Source organism: Gouania willdenowi, unplaced genomic scaffold, assembly GCF_900634775.1.
Source record: "Gouania willdenowi unplaced genomic scaffold, fGouWil2.1 scaffold_154_arrow_ctg1, whole genome shotgun sequence".
Taxonomy (NCBI): Eukaryota; Metazoa; Chordata; class Actinopteri; order Blenniiformes; family Gobiesocidae; genus Gouania; species Gouania willdenowi.
The window spans coordinates 2,039-18,032 of NW_021144904.1; the positions used below are offsets into that span (position 1 = coordinate 2,039).

A 15,994-nucleotide genomic window follows, 5' to 3' on the forward strand; every position below is an offset into this window, starting at 1 on the left:
ATCAAGTTTATTGATAAACCAGTCAGAATAAATGTGTTTAATGGTGATAAAAGAGTGAATAAAGTAGTTACAGACTGAATGATTTGGTCTGTGGATGATTTAATGGATTTCAGGAGAAATTTTTTAAGTAAAAAATAATTTATGATTAAATTATGATGGTTTGTTCTCTGACACAATAGAAACATATCTAATGAATACATATTTAATGAACAGTGAGAGTAAAGTCACTGTAGATCACATTAAATCCACAGTTGCTTTTACTTTATTTGAAAAAAATGTTTATTAAGAGAAATAAATTATTTAAGCAGACATTGAACCATAATGTTTTTCTTCTTCCTTTTAATTATGCTTTAAAAGTTATTAACTCTGATTTTAGTGAAAATATTCGGAAAACAGATATTTAATATTTCAATAAAAGCATTCTTACAATATAAGAAAAATGTTGTTATAATAATTGTAAAGCACTTATATTTGAAAAGTGCTGTTATGTTGTTTGAAAAGTGTTGTGATGTTTTAAGAAAAGCACTGTTTTATAATTGAAGAAAAGTACTGTTATAATATTTGAATAGCCTTCATTTTCCATTATGTACATATATGTACAGTAAGTTACACTGTTTGTTCAAAACATTTTAAAACCAGGACCTGTTCAGATGTGAACTTTAGTAAATAAATGTTTATTCTTCTGTTTTCCAGTTGTGTGATTTGTGATAAATCTATATTATCTGGTCATATTTATCAAATGAAATAAGCATCATTTACGTAATTATGAGTAATACAACTTGATACAATTGATTACATTTTAAGTGTCAAAAAGATTCAAATCTACATATATTTTTCATAACAGTAAATATTACAAATATATACTATGTGTGTGTAGTTTTTCTGGGTAGCTTTCAGATCCTCCTCTATGTCCTTCTCCATGCAGGCAGACACAGTTAGGTGTTATTTTGGACCCCGGCTCCTAAAAATAACCGGTAAACAGTAAATATTACAAATATAAAATGTACTTCATATTTTCATGTTGGTGATATTTCTGTTTATGGAAAAACTTAATTTTACTTCATTTGTTTGAGTAAATACAACATCAAAATTATATATAACAAACAACATTGACTTAATATCTTCATTAATTTCAAGTTGAGTACATTTTACTTGATAGTGGCATTAAGTTTAACTTAATATTACTGAAATAAAGTGTATTTTTCAGTGTGGGAGAATAGAGCCCACATCATGTGTGGTGTGGGGGGGCATACCTGTCAAGTTTTGAATTTGAAAATAAGGGAAATTTTCTGGCGTCCGCTACGAACCGACCCACCGGCCCAACCAAGCTCCAGTATCCCTTATATTTTAAGACAGATGACAAGAAATCTAAAGTACCCACTTGTCAAGCACTTAGTTAACACAATTAGATGACTATAAAAATGTGGTCGACCTACCTTTGTTGACATTGAAAAGCTGTGAATATTCCTACGTTATAATACAGCCTAAATGAAAACAAGAGTGTATAAAGCAGATTTTATTTATTTAACATACAAGTCAACACATTGTGTATTAACAGTTAATTCCACTTTGCTAGTCTTTAAACTAGACATTTACATTTTATTTACATTACATATTTTTGTTATACTTTGTCATGCTTACTCATGTAGTTCTCTGTCATTCACTAATAATGTGTTATACTGATTTGTTGCTGACTTTGCATCTTTCAACACTTTTTTGGAAGGAGCGTATTTGTGGGCTGGGCCAAAATGGTTTATTTTACATGACAGTAAAGCACAAACAGTGCTGTTGTCCAATGACATCCTATTCTCAGTAACAATCTTCCTGACCATACTAAACACCCTTTCACTACTGGCATTGCTGTGGGGAATGCATAGTAAAGCCTTCATTAGTCTTGGCAGCTCACTGAACCTCACATCCTTCCCTACCAGTCCCCAGAATTTGTCAATTTGGTTTTCTTGGGGGAGCAGCTTGCCATCTGTCACCTGGTAGTCAATGAGTTCCTCTCTCAGCCTATCTTCACTCAAACTCAACTGAGGAAACAAGGCACCTAGCCTTTCCACTGGAAAAAAAACAAGTGTTTGACTGAATATTGCAGATCTAAACTATACATTACAATATTTAATTCTATCAATGGGGAAGTGACTAACATCTACCTGTCCCTGGAGTAATGTTGAGGCGAGCAGCACTCAGAAAAAGGAAGTAGGTCTTCACGATTGGATCGCGCAGATGTCTTGCCAGATCATGCACTTTGGCACTCCTCTCCACCTCCTCATGACTGTTAAAGTAGCCTATAGTACATCGGGACACAGAGTGCAATTCATGGTTAAATTAGAATAATAGCATAGTAAGCTGTGTATACATCTGCTGGAGTTACCATCCTTACCTGTAGTGCATCCCACTGGTTCAACACTCTCTGAAGGCAGGTTATCAGACTCAGCCATCTCATGCTGCAGTACCTGAGGAGCTTCAGGTGGTCTGAATCAGTGAAATCTACAAAGTCTTTGTATATTTCACAGCGTTTTGCACTGAAAGATAGAAAACAATTTTTTTGAAGGTTGGAAATGTATTTGTGTTTATAAGAATATCAACTGCATGCCTATTTCATTTATATGCATTTACCTTTTATCAAAGTGGGTGTATATCTCCACTAGGATGCCTTCGACTGGTACCTGGGCTGCTGTGATGCCACGGCCAGTGGCCAGCTGTACGAGGTGACAAATGCAGCCAAGGTCCTGGACGTGGGGCTGGCTTATCTTCAGTCTGCTGAGAACTGAGTTGTGTCTGCCTTTCATGACACTCGCATTATCAGAGGTAAAGGCTATCAGGTTCTCCCATGGGATGCCTCTTTTTCTATTGCAAGCAGGAAAAACATTCAGACAAAATATAAAGTTATGATTAAATGCAAACTACAACACATCAACACAACTGCAGTTCCCTTACCTCAATGCTTCACTCAGCTTTTCATACAGATTTTCAGCATTTCCCACGTTGCATGTAGGCATCTCCATAAATCGTGTAGTGACCTGCATAGTGGCCTCATCATAGAGTCTAGCCAGGATGACAAATTCTTTTTCTGTTTTTCTGTTGTTCGATTCGTCGCACAAAAGTGAAACGGGCTGAGATCGACATGTTTTGGCCAACTCGTCATCCAGGTCTGCTGCTATGGCACCTGTTGAGTGAGTGCCCAATTAATATCATCCATTTTCTACCCCACGTAGCCAGTTAAGAATGTTAGGTAAAAATTAATCTACAATATGCATGCAGGACATAATCATTCATACTTAATTTGACTCAAATTACCTTCGATGAGTTGCGTAGTTTTGGTTTTTCCAGCAGAGTATTTTCATGCTATAGCAGAACCTGGGAACATCTAAGCTACACACTTGTTGAAGTCGTCACAGAAGGTGAAAGCAACGTTGTTTTTAGCACAGCATTGCCATTTTCACCTCCGCATTACTGACCTCATCTTCCTCTTTGGGAATTCTTGTCACAAATGCTGACATCCTCTGAGCATGTTTCTTTGCCTCCAGCCGGCGCTTGTGCTTAGTGGATTTTTCGTGTTGATTTACGTCGCTCCTTCCTCCGTGGGCGATGCTAAAATCGCAGTTGCAAATCATACAGAACCGGTAATTGGACCCCATCCTGCTCTTCTTTATAAAAGTAAAGTCACTGTCCCGTCTCTCAAGGTATTTACATGACTTTTTACATGACGGAGCGCCTTCTTCACATCCATCCATTTTCCGGGTTTGTTCCCGCTGTAGGAAGTTGCATCTACTCTCGCGAGAAGTGAACTGCAACCTAGGTCACATGAGGCGGCAGTTCTCGCGAGGTTAGTGATAGCGTCCAGTTTGGAGAGGCGGACGAATGTTTTTTATCTATCTTTTAATGATGACTACATTAAAATACGGGATTTTTACCGGGAAAATAATACGGGAAGGTGGCGGGAAAGGGGTATAAAATACATGAGTTTCCCGGCCCAAACGGGATACTTGACAGGTATGATACATTAAATATCACAAACTTAGTGTAAGCTGTCTTGAACAAAGTAGTAGTAGTAAATAAAAAGTCAGTGTAAATAAGTCACTTTAAAAAGCTGGAACAAACCTCCAGGTTGTTGAGGTAATGAGGTTTAAACCAATCACAGAGTTCCTTTTACTTAAATCAAGTTTATTAAATAAAAGAATAGATATCTTGTTTGAAAGAATCCTTACAAGTTAAGAAATGTCTTTTTAATGTTATCCAAATCACACAGTTGATGATAAATTAATGTTTACTGTTCAGAATAAACACTAGTGCAGAAAGCAGAAAAAACTACCATATTTCTCAGACTATAAGGCACACTTAAAATCCTTTAATTTTCTCAAAAATCGACAGTGCGCCTTATAATCAGGTGAGCCTTATGTATGTATTAATGTGTCAAAATGTTTTAGTACAACTTTGGTAAACTATGAAGCTGCACCGCTTGATGGATTTTTGGTGCTTCAGGGCTACTGTAGTCAGGAGCCTCATGGAGTGATATGTACTGTACTGTGCTTTAACATACTGAACTGAAAAAGTCAGTGTATTGTTCTGTATTTTATGTGTTAAATCTGAACAATGTTGAGAATTATTGTTAATGAGTTGAATAAAGTTTGACTTATCTGACTATTTTGTTTCTCTTAATGTGCCTTAATAATAATAATAAACTAGTGCGCCTTATGTATGAAAATAGACCCGGTCAGACCCATTCATTGATAGTGCGCCTTATAATCCGGTGCACCTTTTATTCTGAAAAATACAGTATTTCAAAGTGTGTACGTCACTAACTCACTGAGTGCAGTGATAAACATGCTTTCAGACCTAATCCTATTAATTAATACCTATTTGAATCACAGTCTGGCGGCTAACAAACACATTAGCATGTGATCAGAAATGAAAGATTGGTGAATTATCAGCGGTAGTGATGTCACTTCTCTCTGGGTCCGTGTACAAACTGGAGCTTTGCTGTGTTTCAGTTTTGAGCTGATACTACTGTTGCTTCCTCAATTTACATCATAAAAATTACACAATGATGATAACAAATGCAACAAAAGTCTCAATTTAAAAAAAAAAAGGAACATTTATTGAAATTAATAAAGGTGAGGTAGAAAAACAAGTAAAAAATATTTTAACTGAACGTCTCATTTCAGTTCAAATATGAACATTTACCTTCAGGTTTGAATGAATATTCAAATTTTAAGAGACAATACCTTTGCTTGTGTTAAATAAAGCTTAAGTTCATTCAACCATTGAACATACAGGGTACAATAAAAGCTACTGTACTGACACAGGCAGTATTTCCTCATTGTTTCTTTAAGAAAATGTTCTTTAAAAAAAGAAAAACCTCTGAAAGCTTTGTTTTTCTCCTATTTTTCCACTTCTTTCCATTTTGCTTCATCCTACTCTGGAAACTGCCATTGATCCAGGCTGATAGGTGTGTTTCTGTACTCAGCCAGAAGATATGTGAGTAATAAAACAACCTTTTTTATGTATTTTTGCCCAAGATGTGATTGATAAAACTATGACCATGTTCATTTTGTTTTCTTACTGCTAGATGTTAATTCCTGAAATCCTGTCCATCAGGGGAACATTTCCAGTCAACAGAAAGGCCTTATTGCTGCCATACAGCTACAGGAACACAACAACTACACCCACTGATCCAGCTGAAAGACTTTTAAAAAATGACTGTCTGCCCATGGACGTTTAGAGGAAGTGACCTCATTTGTTCTCTGGATCCTGACATTACTCACAACCATCAATCTGAGATGAAAACACCATATTAAAGCTTCATTGTTCAATTAATGATCTTGAAAATAAAGTCAAAGTTCTATGGAAAAGTGAAAGAAATTTGATACATTTATTTTATTTAAATTGTCTTCTCATACAAACATTACTCAGTAAACTAAATTTCAGTTTGTGAGCAAATGTTTATTGAAAATCTCATGGATTTGTATTCTTAACATTGTTAAAAAATATACCCTTAATGTGCCCTAAATGTATTTTAAAGCAGGAGTAGTTATTTCCTGTATTGTAATACATAGTCATATATTATAATTTAATTGTCTTTCACAGTAACAAAATAATTACTGCATAAGTTTATTATATGAGAAAATGTTTAATTGCTAAATATTTTTACAGTATGCTTTAGAGTGATCAACTCTTACTGTAAATTGTACAGTAATCTTCCTTTACCGTAAAGGTAGAAACAGTGTTAATGATGGTAATATTTTGACAAGTTCCTAAATGTAAAAGGTCTGGATAAACACTTATTCTAACAAAACGGTTTACGGTAATGCTCTGGCAACCACAGCTGCCAGTTTTTTACTGTAAAAAATGTTTTTTTTATTTATTTTGTTTTTTTTTTTTTTTTTTACAGTGTAGCGTTTTGGTCCCCAAGCTCAAAGATGAACTTTTTTGTAAAGGTTCCCCAAGGGTTAATGAAGGAAAAAGTCACAAGTGGAACAAAATGTTGATGTTGTGCTGCTAGTGATTAATAAAAGGGTCTTTGTGGTATTTTTCTCCTTTGACCTATTATTGTTTTTTTTTTTTTTCCTAAAACTATATTGAAAAATATAAATAAATGGAGTTTATATAATCTATGAGATATGAATATTGGTCCATATCACCCAGGCCTAATGTAACCAAAGCGTTTTATGTTGTAAAGATGATAAAAAGCGTTTGTTCTCCAGTGCCACACCTGACGCTCATTACAGCCTCCTTTTATGGCTGATTAGGGTAGAGACACTCCTCTAGCGCCCTCTGCTGCTGAAATGGCTCCACCACACTCACTCAACCAACACAAATCAATACTTAAATAGTGTTAACAGTTATACTGGGGTAACAGCACTCAACATAATGTATCTAATACAACATTAGCCACCTAACATAGTTCAATGGCATTACATTAGCATTCAGTTAGCATAGCATGGTCCTGAGCAACAAACATTTAAACTCACCAATTCCTTTTCAAACGTCAAGCTCAGCAGGATTAAATGTCTCCTATCCCTGAGGTGGTGAAGTCTGAAGGTGTACAAAGGTTGTAGTGAGTACTAAAGTTGTTAAAAACCTAAAGTAGATGTTAAAGAACCAACCTGTTGTAGCAGCTCCGTGTGTGTGTCGTCACTCTCTGACAGGGAACAAACACAGCTGTTTGCAATAGGTGACCGAGCTACGTGATTGGCTGAACGTAATCTCGCGAGAGTAACGTGGAGTGGAGGAAGTGACATCACACGCTTTAAAGAAATGAGTTTTAGCAACGGAGAACCCCTTCAAAACCACCCAACTGAACTTAAAGCATAAATACTTTATTATTATATTTAATAAATATAATTCTGTATAAGTATGAATTACACTGTCAATCCTATATAAATATGTAGATTAATATTATTCACATATATAGTTATCAGGGCTACACAAACAGTCTTAGGTAAGGTTTACAAAAGAACGTATTGTTGTTTGTAGGATGCTGGCAGGAGGTCCAAGGTGCAGGTTCCTGATGTTCAGTGAGTGAGATGTGATCCAGATGTGAGGGGGAGGGGCTGAAGTTTAAAGATGACGGTTGGTAAACTGATGATCTGACATCAAGTGGTAGAATGAGCTGATCTTATACTGTGGAGTGTGTAGGTAGCTTGATTGGAGATGAGAAGCAGCTTTGCAGACTTGATTGCAGACAAGGTGGGTGGAGTCAGTTCTAAGGAAAACACACAGGGAGGAGAAAACATAGACAAAGAAAATAGACTAGGATCCTCACAGTGACAAATATTTACTGTACATTCAGTGTAGTTATTTAAAGAAACACAATGTAGAAAAACAAAACAGTGTTTTATTATATATATATATATATATATATATATATATATATATATATATATATATATATATATATATATATATATATATATGGGATGCACCGAAATGAAAATTCTGATATGGATTTTTTAGGGCCGATGCCTTAGCTGATGACCAATACAAACTGCTGAATTTCTTGAGCCGATATTTGGAGCCGATACTACTTTTGCTCCTTCAATTAACATCATAAAAATGACACTATAATTATAACAATTGGTACAAGTCTATTTTTTTTTAAGAACATTTATTGAAATTAACAAAGGTGAGGCAGAACGACAACAAGTAAAAAATATAGAATAAATATTAAAAACAGGTGATGTAGAACAAGAACAAGTAAAAATATAGAATAAATATTAAAAACAGGTGATGTAGAACAAGAACAATTTAAAAATATAGAATAAATATTAAAAACAGGTGATGTAGAACAAGAACAATTTAAAAATATAGAATAAATATTAAAAACAGGTGATGTAGAACAAGAACAATTTAAAAATATAGAATAAATATTAAAAACAGGTGATGTAGAACAAGAACAATTTAAAAATATAGAATAAATAATAAAAACAGGTGATGTAGAACAAGAACAAGTAAACACAGATAACTTAATAATCATTTCTAAAGACTGATATCTGAGGTCATCGTGTAGATTCTAAATGAGGGTTTTCTGCTGTTAACAAGTCTTTCCATGGTCCATCAAACCTGGTTGATGTTGTTCAAAAACACTTGGTCACAGACAAATAGATGTGAGTGTGAGGTTGATCAGTGTAACGTGAATACAGATTTAGCATTCAGAAGTTATTGAAGCCCCAGTGGTGGAGTTACCAACAGAAGAGTCCACTTCACATGATGTCATGTTCATTTCTTTTTTAAGTGTTCTTTAACATGTTTGTGAACAAACTCTGGGATATGTTGGAAATGCTCAGTTATTTTCAATTGTATATTTTTCTTCTGCTATCAAAACTTCTAAAATAATGTTTTATTTTATGACTGTGTTGGCCTCCACATTATTGAAGAGTATGGAGCCGTGCAGGACTTGGTAGAGGTTGTGGTTGGCCTTAAAGCACATGGTCCTGCTTTGACTGGAGAAGAGAACGTCCAGATCATCACCCAGTGGCAGGTGTTGGGGGAGTGTGACAGTTTACTCACCACGTCACCAAACCACCTTAAAGCAGGGACGATACAGGGCCACTAAACAGGGATGTAACCTGACACCCTACTATAGAGACATCTTTTTCAACATGAAGATTGGAAAGGAAGAAATAAAAATAAAACCTATAACACCATCCGACACTTTAAAGGCAGAACTGTGATTTAAATGAATTCCACACATGGGACCCCAATTTTAACCATTTTTCTACAGGAAAGAGACTCATCGTGTGCCTCCATCTGACATGTTTAATCACTAATGTAATCACATTTCAAGGGAAATGTTTATAACTTCATATTCCATGATCATTGATCAAAGTGTATTTGTCCTCTTTTGTTATGAAATAATTCAAATCAGTCATTTAAGGGATAATCAATTGAAAGTCATTTTTTAAGGGTTGATACAATCTGCACACACTCATCCTCCATTTTAGACCTAACATGGTAACACCCTAGCTAGTTTTATGACTCTTTGTTTAAAAGCACCTGTGGGGACAGACCCACCATCTTGTCTTCTTTACAGGAAAGTTGAGACTTTCTGCTAACCAATCAGGTTTCACTCACTCCTGTACTGCAGATGTGTTTAACCAATCAGAGAACCTCCTGACATGTTTGTCCCTAAGTTTAGCTCTTACGCTCTCTCAACGCTCTCTGGCCCTCTCTCTTACGCTGTCGCTCTCTGGCCCTCTCTCTTACGCTGTCGCTCTCTGGCCCTCAGCTCAGTCTCATCCAGTCCTCATCTTTGTCTCTGACTTAAACAGTCAGAAGTTTTTGAGAAATGATTTGAACTTCTCTCCAGTCAGGAAGTTGCTACAAGCCACTTCCACAGTGACTAACTTTAAGTTTATCTCCATTTTTGAAAAATAGCCAAGCAGCTTTTTCCCATTTTTGGAGCCAATCAATTTTTATAGCCTCCCATGAATGAATTTCATTACTTTAACTTTCCATTTTTATTCTTTCCTCCTCATCCTCAGAGCGTTAGAAAATCCCTATAAATGCCAAATTCACACAAACATCTAAAACACTGTGTATATACCATACATCTGTGTTAAAATGTACATTTTGTGTGATACCAATGAGTCAAAATCACTGTGAATAATTGTGAAACTGCCTAATTTATCATCATGTTAATAAGCCTGTAAAATAAACATGTACATACTGTAAACGCTGTGTTTTTATTGACATTTAAACTCTATTCTGACGTCAAGAACCCACTACAAAACAGGGAACTGTAACAATTCATTAAAATAAAGTGATCTAGGACACTTAAAACTCAATTCTAGATGGCACCTCTGGCAACAAACATATTAAAAATTAATAATTAATATTTTTGAATATTAATCACCCCTTGTTCCCCTACAACAATAAAAAAAGTAAATGGCACATGCATACTAAACTACTGGGCTCATGAGATAATCTTATTTTGTAACTAGTAGAAGACCAAGGAACTAAAGCTAATAACTGTATAACTGTGACATTGACTAAATATAAAGATGATTTTTTAAATTACTAATTACAATTATCTGTTAATTGTATTTATGTATCTATTTTGCACATTTAAAAAAACAATACATAACATTGCAGAAAGAAACTCACTGCAGAGGCAGAAAGCTCAGAGCTTAAATATTCTTTTTCAAATTAAAACACCACAAAACTGTTTCTAAACTTTCACTTTCTCAAATATGAATCTAGTTCAAATAAAATGCAGTATAAAATATCTGAGCTGGTGCATTTTGTCACCAATAAAGTAAATTAATGCACAAATAAAACTCATTTTAGAAGAAAAAAGTCTGAGGTAACCAGAAATGTATGATATAAAATTGGGGTCACGACCTGAAAAAGGTTGTGAACCACTGCCTTACATCTTGATATGAAGAGTGAATGGCCTTGTTTTTTACTATCATTTATTTTTTATTTTCTGTTACTGTTAATTTAGGGTTCATTACACATTACAGAATATGAACATTCATTGTCTCCTTTTCAGAGTTTTGTACATTGAAGTATTTCAATAAAAAATACATTTCAAGTGAAAAATAAAGATTTGAATCCAACCTGGATGTATCTCAGGTATGGGTCAGTGTGCACTTAAACCCCTGGTCACCAACACGGTGCCCATGGACCTCAGGTAGCCCACATGGACCATGTGTGGGGCCCTCAGGCCTATTCCAACAGCAGCACTAGTCACCAGTTAAGTCCATCTAAAATGTGATTTACCAGCTTCAAACTCACACATACTAATTCAGATGTAGTCAGAGCCTTAGTACAGTTAAATACTTAGTCATAAAATAATTATCTATAAATGTTTATTTTCACTGGAACATTGAGACAATTGTTCAAGTATCACAGATAGGATTTCAATAAAGATGTTGCAGATTTGGTGTTTAGATTTGGATGTTTTTTCTAAAAAATAAATAGTTTTAAAATAATAAGTGGAGTTTTATAAAAGCTAGAATAATTGTTCGAAGAACATTCTTTGGTTAGTAAAAGAGTAGTTAATGGCTAGTAAAAGAGTAGTTAATGGTTAGTAAAAGAGTAGTTAATGGCTAGTAAAAGAGTAGTTAATGATTAGTAAAAGAGTAGTTAATGGCTAGTAAAAGAGTAGTTAATGGTTAGTAAAAGAGTAGTTAATGGCTAGTAAAAGAGTAGTTAATAATTAGTAAAAGAGTAGTTAATGGCTAGTAAAAGAGTAGTTAATGATTAGTAAAAGAGTAGTTAATGGCTAGTAAAAGAGTAGTTAATGGTTAGTAAAAGAGTAGTTAATGGCTAGTAAAAGAGTAGTTAATGGTTAGTAAAAGAGTAGTTAATGGCTAGTAAAAGAGTAATTAATGATTAGTAAAATAATAGTTAATGGTTAGTAAAAGAGTAGTTAATGGCTAGTAAAAGAGTAGTTAATAATTAGTAAAAGAGTAGTTAATGATTAGTAAAGTAAAGGAAAGATTATGAAGACTTGGTCAAAAAACTGCAGGATTTACATCCTGGAAGAAGAGGACGGAAAACCAGTTCTTATCAAAACGATGGACAACTTGGGAAAATACGAAGGATCCACCTAAACAACAACACTACTGATGGTAATCATGGATATGGACCCAGATCTATATAAACACTGGAAACAAAACTCAGACTGTGATTATTTTACGGAGACCGATTTAAATGTGAAACCAAGAGTAAAAAAGGTCTGTCATTTAATCATTTCAATTGCTAGGTGGTGGGGTGATTAAGGATTACATTAAATTTAAATTCAAAGTGTTTATTGTCATATGTGCAGTTAGAAACACGTTTTTTTTTTTTTTTTTTTTTTTATACAATGAAATTACTGCCTTGCTTATGAGATATAATAATGTGTTTATACAAGTTAAATCTAACAGTGGAAAATACAACACTGCCAATAAAACTAACAACAGCAGTTAGAAACACGCTTATGAACTAAGATATATTACATTAAAATACTACTTTGCTTGTGAACTGGGATGTAGTGATGTGTTTATACAAGTTGGATCTGATCCCATCATCAGACAGTGGAGGATACAACACTGCCAATGGAACTAACAACAGCTGGATTACCCTTGATGTAGAGACAAAACAAGGTGACATTGTGGATGAAAAGGGAAAAAACCTTCCAAACACCTTCGAAAGAGGAACTATTCTTGAACTGGAGGAATGCTAACAACGTCTGGCAGGGAACAAGGCCAACACAAACAAAGATAGAGAGGACAACACTGACTACAGATGGACGTTCAGAAGAAATCAAGAATGTTTGACCAGAGAGACATGTAAACCCATGTAAATTTGCGATGGTAAAACAGGGGACGGGACCCGGATAAGCAAACTGCTTCTCTCGTCTCCTTTTTCGGCATGTACAAAAAAAAGAAAAAAAAAAAAAAAAAAAAAAAAAGTGAATGTAACCATGTCGGAAATAAACTGAATAAATAAAATAAATAAATAAAATAATTAATGGTTAGTAAAAGAGTAGTTAATGGCTAGTAAAAGAGTAGTTAATGGCTAGTAAAAGAGTAGTTAATGATCAGTAAAAGAGTAGTTAATGGTTAGTAAAAGAGTAGTTAATGGCTAGTAAAAGAGTAGTTAATGGCTAGTAAAAGAGTAGTTAATGGCTAGTAAAAGAGTAGTTAATGATTAGTAAAAGAGTAGTTAATGGTTAGTAAAAGAGTAGTTAATGGTTAGTAAAAGAGTAGTTAATGGCTAGTAAAAGAGTAATTAATGGCTAGTAAAAGAGTGGTTAATGGCTAGTAAAAGAGTAGTTAATGGCTAGTAAAAGAGTAGTTGATGGCTAGTAAAAGAGTAGTTAATGGCTAGTAAAAGAGTAGTTAATGGTTAGTAAAAGAGTAGTTAATGGTTAGTAAAAGAGTAGTTAATGGCTAGTAAAAGAGTAGTTAATGATTAGTAAAAGAGTAGTTAATGATTAGTAAAAGAGTAGTTAATGATTAGTAAAAGAGTAGTTATTGGCTAGTAAAAGAGTAGTTAATGGTTAGTAAAAGAGTAGTTAATGGCTAGTAAAAGAGTAGTTAATGGCTAGTAAAAGGGAACATGATGATTCACAATGAAATGTTTCAGAAGTGGTCATTTAAACATAAAATAATGGCATAAATTAAAGAGAAATAAAGTGTTGCTGTTCAAACACATTTCCTAACTTTTTAGTAGATGTAAAGTCTTTCTTCGTTATCTTTCCCTTTAATTAAAGTCACAGTGAAACTGGAAAAATGTACTGGTCTTTCTGTGTGTATCAAACTGGTAGCATTACTATATTATTACAAAACAGATTATTTAGTGGGTATAATTGATAATGGTCATTAATGATTATTGGTGATTATTATTTATTAATTGATATGGTATGGTGATGAGAGGTAGAGAATGTCAATGTGTATATGTATGTACAGTATGAGTGTATATATATATATATATATATATATGAATGTATATTTGTATGTATATACAGACCCTTTCCAAAAAATTAGAATATCATTGAAAAGTTGTTTAAATTCCATAATACCACTCAAAAAGTTAAACTTTCATAGATTATATATTCAGGGCCCACAATTTAAACGATTTCAAGTATTTATTTGTTTATTTTTACATAATTTGGGCTTCCAGTAGGGATGGGCGATATTGACAAAATAAAGGCAGGCATACGCTGTGTGATTTTTTCAATGGTTGCACTCAGCTTCAGCCCAAACTGTGCCACTCAGCCTGAATGTGTGCAGCTCACGATGCATGTGCTCACACTGTTCATACACGACACGTAGGGGTCTTGTTTCTGGAAATGCAACGTACAAATTAGAAGTAGAAAAAGAACACTCACGAGGAACTCACGAGGATTTAAAACATGTTTGAAATCCTTACGACCTACGATTGATGATCGGGAGCTGGTCGTGAGGTGTTAATCGCTTCTCGTGACCCCATGTATACTACACGATGCACGACACATGATCTAGCAGAGACTTGCACGATCCCACAAAATAGTCGCACGAGTTGAAAATCGGCTCAAAATGGGCCAAAAATCACATTGTATGTCTGCCTTAATTCAGATGTTTTATAAGGAATACTTGCTTAATAGGAAATGCAATTAAAAAGGCTATTTGTGGTCAGTTAAAATTTTACTTTTTAAAATCTAAAAACTGTAGTAATACAACAAATAGTAATGCTTAATGCACATAATATAAATTTGTTGATTTTACTTAAAAATGTCATTATATAGGTATTAACATGTTAAGAAATTCATACAAAGATTAGTTTTGTTTTATCTACATAATAAATGAATGTGTGTATTTGAAAAAAAAAAGTAATTCATACAAAGTATGAAGTAAAATAAAATGAATTTTTGTTTACTTGAAATTTCTGTTTTCTACATTGAAAACTTTGTGTAATTCATACAAATGTTAGTTATGTTCAATCTAGTTGAATAAATTAGGTTCAGTTTACTTAGAATTTATTTTTCATGCAAAGAAATAAATAAGTAGCTCAAAGAACAATCATTTGATATTTTTCACTTTTACAGAGTTTCACAGCCGTAACATAACTATTAAACACAGATTTTCTACCCACTAATGTGGAACTGAGATGGCTGGGAATCAAACCCAGGTTAACTGCTTGAAAGGCAGCGATGCTCACCACTAAACCACCATCACTACCAATCCTCTCCTTCAATAGTCAACGACAGCTTGGAGATATTTAAAGAACTGTTCTCTGAAAGAAAATGAAAGGATACACAGAACAATGGACCTCGTTCACAAACAGTGCGTGTGCACAAATGTGGGCTTAGATTGTACGTTTGAATGTTTGATGCACAAATCTGATTCATTAAAGGTAGGGTAGGTAATTTTCGAAAGCTATCTTGATTTTGGATGTAGCTTCCTCTGACGGTTCCGCCTTTCCCTCCCTCCCTCCCTCCCTCCCTCCCTCCGAACATCAGATCTTAATTTTTGTCAGAACATTAAGAACATTTCAACCAAAAACTTAAAAAGTGTATCTGGAGACAATTCCCTACTTTAGCTTTAATATTTTATTACTTGACTTTATTTTTACCCTGAGAACAAATTTAGAACCTCCTCAGACCATGTGTACGTACAAATAATGAAGCTAAAAAACATTAAACATCTTTTCCCAAACTACATTTATTTATATTAGCTTAAAGATAATAATAATATAAACCAGGTATTTACTCATAAATATTTGTGTGTCCTTGTAGAGAAAAAGGGGTGTGGTTTATGCTGTTTGCAGATTGAGTTTGTTAATTGAAATGATTCTGATTCACTAAAATACACAAAGCGGTGAGAAGAAAAATGTCCTGTGCACACATGTCATGAATCTGATGTTGACTCAGTGTGTAAACTGAACATGTGCTCAGAGTGAGAACATTGCACCACATTTATTAGTGAATGAGGCCCAAATGTTCCAAAAATCCAAAAACTCGATTTAAAAGCGGAGAAGATTGGAACCAATTAAATATCTAATAGTGAACCATCAG

General features: G+C 34.2%; 1 long non-coding RNA gene across 1 annotated transcript; it reads right to left on the bottom strand.

Annotated features, from left to right (window-relative positions):
- Positions 1 to 866: 866 nt before the first annotated feature.
- On the bottom strand, positions 867 to 7,236 carry LOC114458650 (uncharacterized). Its single transcript, XR_003673096.1, has 5 exons — positions 7,113 to 7,236; positions 6,978 to 7,041; positions 1,437 to 1,484; positions 1,254 to 1,339; positions 867 to 961 (listed from the first exon to the last, which is right to left on the bottom strand). It is a non-coding gene; the product is annotated as an uncharacterized LOC114458650 (long non-coding RNA).
- Positions 7,237 to 15,994: the final 8,758 nt, after the last annotated feature.